Raw genomic sequence first — 6,536 nt, forward strand, 5'->3', positions numbered from 1 at the left:
TGGGACTCGATCCCAGGACCCCGGGATCATGACCTGATCTGAAGGCAGACATTAAGTAACTGAGCCACCCAGGCATCCTGTAGTCCATGTTTTTTAAGAACATTACTGTTGCTGAAGGACTAAACTGTCTGCTGAGATTTGGCAATAGAAAGTTTGTGCTGAATGGTACAAGCAACTGGGCATTTAATGAGGGGGATTCCCATTGAAACAAAAAGAAAAACAAAAACAAAGATTAGTGGTTGGAGCAGAACTTAAACTCAATTTTTAAGATCAGAGCTGAGAAAATCTTGCTGAGAAGATCCGTAGACATTGAACTTGAAATGTGTTTAGATGGTGGAGTAAGAATGGCAGTGGTAACCCAATGGATTTCCTGGCTTACAGTCTGAATGTTTTTGATGTGACACAAACATCAGAGAGGTTTTGGTAAGACTGTCCGTAGCCTATTTCTTGCAGCAGAGAATGGAAGTTCCAATGACTGGCCCACAGAGCAGCAGCTCCAGGTACAAAAGATGCCTTTACATGATTAGCTCTGGCATAAGCTTCAAGCAATCTAGCTTCAGCTTATAGGACTTCTTCAGAGCCCAGCTGAAAAGGCCAGCTATGAAACAATAAAGAGTCCCAATAAAGATCTAGGCAGTCAGTCAGATTTCAGTTTTCATTGGTGCCAAGTCAGGAGGGCCAGAAAAAGTTGGAAGTGTAAGTGTATAAAGTTGTAGTCACCTACTGAAGGAAGTTGCAAAAATTTAAAATTTGGTAAGAATTGCCAGTTTGTGCACAGTAACAGGACTGAATGTAATATATAGGTAGGTAACAAAACCATGCAGTTTGTACTGAGGTTAAAAATCACTCCAAGACAATCAACAGGACTCAAATTTGAAAACCCACAAGGTTGAACTGCAGTTGTCTACTGAAACATAAGATTCCTCTCTACAGTTTTTGCTCTGTCAATCAAAGATAATCAAAGTAAGATTATGTTCAGTCACAGAACAAGTCTGGTTTGATTATTTGTGTTTGTGTGGCAAAAATGGTAATAGATTACATAGACCTTTTAAAATTTACTTTACGAAGTTTTCATATAAGAAATCCAAGTCATTGGGCGCCTGGGTGGCTCAGTGGTTAAGCCGCTGCCTTCGGCTCAGGTCATGATCTCAGGGTCCTGGGATCGAGTCCCGCATCGGGCTCTCTGCTCGGCAGGGAGCCTGCTTCCCTCTCTCTCTCTGCCTGCCTCTCCATCTACTTGTGATTTCTCTCTGTCAAATAAATAAATAAATAAAATCTTTAAAAAAAAAAAAAAAAAAAAAAAGAAATCCAAGTCAAGAATTTGCCACCAGATTTGAGCTTTAGTATTTATAGATTTAGGTGAATTCCTCTCTTCCTGAGGTTCCCAAAACACCCTCAAATGCCTGTGTCTGCCAGAAAGTGACCTTTTACTCACCTATAAAGCTGGGAACCCTGTAGGCCAGATACCAGGCCAGTTTTCCTGAGAGAGCTTTGTATGTACTCCATAACGTCAACCTTAACTTCCTTAAAACTCTTTGGTCATATTTGATTCCAGGCACATCATTCTCAAATCTGACATTCCAGTTAAAGCCCTGGTTATATAGCCAATGTTTCTTTTTTTTTTTCTTTTTTTAAAAGATTTTATTTATTTATTTGACAAAGAGAGATCACGAGTAGGCAGAGAGGCAGGCAGAGAGAGAGAGAGGAGGAAGCAGGCTCCTGCTGAGCAGAGAGCCCGACGTGGGACTCGATCCCAGGACCCTGAGATCATGACCTGAGCCGAAGGCAGCGGCTTAACCCACTGAGCCACCCAGGCGCCCTAGCCAATGTTTCTAATTATGTCCGGTTATAAGGAAGACAGATTCTCACTGAACCTATGAAAATAATTGTATTGAAATGAAATTAAGTATGCTCATTAAGAGTTTCTGAATTCTGGAGGAGTGAGGCAGTGAGAAAAAGATAATTTTTTTATTTCTGTTTAAACAAAATATTTATTTTGTTTATTTCTGTTTAAACAAAAACACTGTGTGCTAAGTTGTCACAAGTTATAGATAGCTTAAGAGAAAAGAAAGGAGTTCCTTATATCCAGAAAATTGAACATTAAAACATCAGCAATATTCCAAAGAAAACCCATAATCATCCATCAGTCCATTCAGTGCTATGTAATTATTTCCTGTCTGGCTTGATCATGGGTTAGCAGTCTCATGAACCCATCAGTATCTCCACTAGAATTATAGTAATTCTGACTCCGTCCAGTGGTACCATCTTAAAGTTACTAAGCAATGTCCTCAGAAATCTGTGCTTCAGAGTACCTGACACATTCCTTTCCATGCATCTCATAAGCAGTCTCTTAACAGTGAAGACAAAGCATTCTGATCAACAGCTAACTGAGCGCTTTCAGAGAAGGATCAGAGTAAAACAAACTATCTGTGGATAACAAAAGACTTAAAATGCTTATGGCTGAAGATCTGATGAGAGTTCATTACAAAAGTGGTGCAATTGGGCAAGGCAGTTTGGTTGTTGGGAATGTAAACTGGTGCAGCCACTGGGGAAAACATTTTGGAGGTTCCTGAAAAAATTAAAAATAGAAACTACCATATGATCCAGAATTCTCACTTCTAAGTATATACTGAAAGAAACAAAGCCAGGACTCCATTCCTTTTCCTTTTTCCTTTCCTTTCCTTTCTTTTTCTTAAGATTTATTTATTTATTTTGGGGGTGTGCAGAGAAGGGGAGAGAGACAATCTCAAGCAGACTTCCTGCCGAGTGGCTCAATCTCACAACCCCGAGATCATGACCCGAGCTAAAACCAAGAGTTGGATGCTCAACTGCCTTAGCCACCCATGTGCCCTTGAAACAGGATTTCAAAGAGGTAATCTGCACTCTCATGTTCACTGCAGCATTATTCACAATAGCCACGACCTGGAAGGAACCTAAATGTACACTAATAGATGAATGGGTAAAGAAAATGTGTACACATACAACAGAACATTATTCATCCATTAAAAAAAGGAAATCCTGTCATTTGCAACAGTTGGATGCACTAAAGGACATTATGCTAAGTGAAATGAGCCAGATACAGAAGGACAAATACTACATGATACCACTTATATGAGGACTCTAAAATAGTCACTCATAGAAGCAGAGTGTAGAATAGTGTTTACTGGAGGGGGTGGAGAAAGATTGGGGAAATGGGAGGTATTACTCAAAGGGTTCAATGTTATAATTACGCAAATAAATCCTAGAGATCTATTATATAGCATGATGTCATGGTTAACAATACTTTATTGTATACTTAGAATTTTTCTAAGAGGACAGATCTTATGTTAAGTGTTTTGTCATCAAAACAATCATAATAAAATAAATAAATAAGATAAAATAAAATAATAAATAAAATAAAGAGGGCCAAAGGGCGATGGTTATGTTTATGGCATAGATTGGGTGCTGGTTTCAGAAATGTATACTTATCTCCAAATTCATCAAGTTGTACACATTAAATATACACTTTTCATATGCCAATCATACCTTAATTAAGTAGGTAAAAGAAAAAAAGATTTCCTTTAGGATTTTACTTCATGAAGGAAAAAAATATCAAAAGTTGTTAAGTTTGAACACCTGGTAAATAAAACTATGAGTCACTGAGAAACAGTATTTAACTACATAGTAACCCAAATGACAATAAAAGTTTTAAAAAGTAAATATCAGAGGTAACATGATCATAAAAAATATAGTTTAACTCCTTCAAAACTATGAAGATTTGGTTCTCTTAAATAATCAAGGATATGATAACATCAACCTAAAGAACAGTAAATAATTCTAAGACACAGATTATGTTGGGTCTTCTAAGTCAATTAGTCAAAAGGTAAAGGAAAAGCTTTTACAGTCTCTTATTAGGAGTAGACCAATAATCCAAACAAATTGTTCTCATTTTAAAAGACAGAAAATCAAACTCTAGTTTTGCATCTTTATGCTATTGATGCTAAAGATTATTTTTTGTTTTTATTTACTATTATTTTAAAGATTTTATTTATTTATTTGACAGAGAGAGAGATAGCGAGAGCGGGAACGTGAGCTGCAGGAGTGGGAGAGGGGAGAAGCAAGCCTCCCACTGAGCAGGGAGCCCAATGCAGGGCTCAATCTCAGGACCCTTAGACAATGACCTGATCTAAGGCAGATGTTTAATGACTGAGCCACCCAGGCGCCCTAAAGTTTATTTTTTAAAAAACCTTATAAATAAATCCATCAACTCTGTTGACTAATGTTTTTCTGAGGTCCACTTATTTGCCTGGGCAGATCCCAAGCATACAAAAATGTTGGGGTTCTACATAAAAAAACGAGAATCACAAAATTGGAATTTCACAGCATTAAAGACAGATAGGTATTTCCTCCAAAGCAAAGAGGATAGCTGTTAATGATCTATCATCATCACTGGGACAACATTTTATTCCATTTGCTAGGTAAGAATTTCCATGTTCACTGACCAAAGCAATGCCTTGCCAGGAAGTTTTAACTTGTGAGTTAGATGAACATGATTCTTTGATCAAGGATGCTTACTTCTCTCCTCCTCTATCTCTTTTGGAAATCTAGTCACTTGTTAGCACTAATTGAGCTTGCCATATGGCACTGCATATGACATTGTTAAATAATCCCTTCTTCAAGAAAGTTTTTCTTCCCTTGTTTTTTCATTTTCCCTTCTCTTCTGGAAAGCTATCTAAATAAGAAACCTTGAATTATTCTTATCTTTTATATTTTGTTTATGTTACTTCTCTAATTCTCACTCTGATATGTCCTTCTGTATAGCATAGTATTTTAAGAATAGGGACTTAAACCAAAATTTAAACTGCAGTTCCATGGTTTATAAGCAACAGATCTTGGGAAATAATGATACTAATAAAAATAAGAATAAAGAATAAGGCTATGTGTCAGGCACTATTCTAGACATATATCTAGATATGTCTATATCTATATCTATATCTATCTATCTATCTATATATATATATTACCCTTAATTATCACAACAACTTATGAGACAGGTTCCATTATTCCTTTCATTTGATAGAGAAGCAAACTGGAAAACAGAGGTTAAATAATTCATCGAAGGTCACATGAATAGTAAATGTTCAGTCAGGATTCAAACCCAAATAGTCTGACTGAAGAGTTCATGCTTTTAACCACTTCATTTTTACCTCCCTAGGTTGCAGCTTGGTACCTACCAGGTAGTAAACAATAAATACTCTAGCATTCTTATTAATACAAGTGTGTGTCTTTTACCAAGCTTTCATTATTTTTTAATTGCACTACTGCATTAGTCTAACAGAATGTCCCTAGGTTAATTGATCTTACACTGCTGCCAAGGACATCTTTCAAAAAATAGAACTAAACATGTTAGTAAAAACTTCTAATGATTTCCATTAAATCTATCAAGTAATATTCAAACACAGAGAAATGTTCAAGGTCTTAATGGTTTTACCCCAAACTAATTAATTTTCTAGCCTCATATTTTATCATTTCTCTTTACCACTCATTCCACCCTTGCCTAATCCCCGGCCACATCAATAGTTTATTGGTCCACAGCTCTAAAGATTTTTGCATCCTTAAAAAATAAAATAAAGTAAATTAATTAATTAATTAAAGGGGGAAGAGGCAGAGGGAGAGAGAATCTTAAGCAGACTCTTCACTGAGCATGGAGTCCCACACAGGGTTTGATCTCATGACCTTGAGATCAGGACCCGAGCTGAAATCAAGAGTTGGACACTTAACCAACTACACCACCCACGCACCCCTACAAAATTTTTGCATCCTGCTATAAACTTAGTGATGTCACCTCATTATGTTGAACTGACAGTTGGGTATCATACTTAGGTCCAACTTGGGTTTTAGTTGATAATCATGGTGTAAGAGGGCCTCTGGGTAGAATCTGTTAGTGTGTGGATGACACATCAGAGAAAGGGAAGCCAGGACCACGGAGAAGAACAATGGGCTGTCCTAGTCCTGGGCACTAGGCCTCATTCCCACAGAGAACACAGCAAGCAAAAAGTGAAGGGTATTTTTCATAAAAGTCTTAGGTTCCAAGACCTGTGACTCTGAAAGTCTGGGACCAAGCTTAACTTTAACTAGGGAGTGGTTACTCCCCCATCTCTGAAACAAAAGCAAGACAACTTCATATACAGAGAAAAAGCAATAAAGTAGCAGATGATCAGTACCTGGGGAGTGGGAGCACTGAGAAAAATGTCCTTAGGCAGGGAGAGGGGTGGCCATTGAGAGGAATGCATGAAGCCACTGTTCTTGAGCATATGAAAAGTACTCTTGGAAAAAAAGTACTCTTGGAAAAAAAGAAAGAAAAGAAAATTACTCTCAAGATCCCAGGAACAACAGAGAAGATAGTGTGGGTAGCTGGGATATAGAGATAAATATTCTGCAGTTGGGATGGGAGGTGGGGTGGGGTATTGGGGCACAAACCAGTAGCATAAAGATAATAATGTGCCATTTCACACATAAGTAGGATTACTGAGACATTTGAGTATATTAGTCAGAAT

This window comes from Mustela nivalis (genome assembly GCF_964662115.1).
Source record: "Mustela nivalis genome assembly, chromosome: 3".
Lineage (NCBI taxonomy): Eukaryota > Metazoa > Chordata > Mammalia > Carnivora > Mustelidae > Mustela > Mustela nivalis.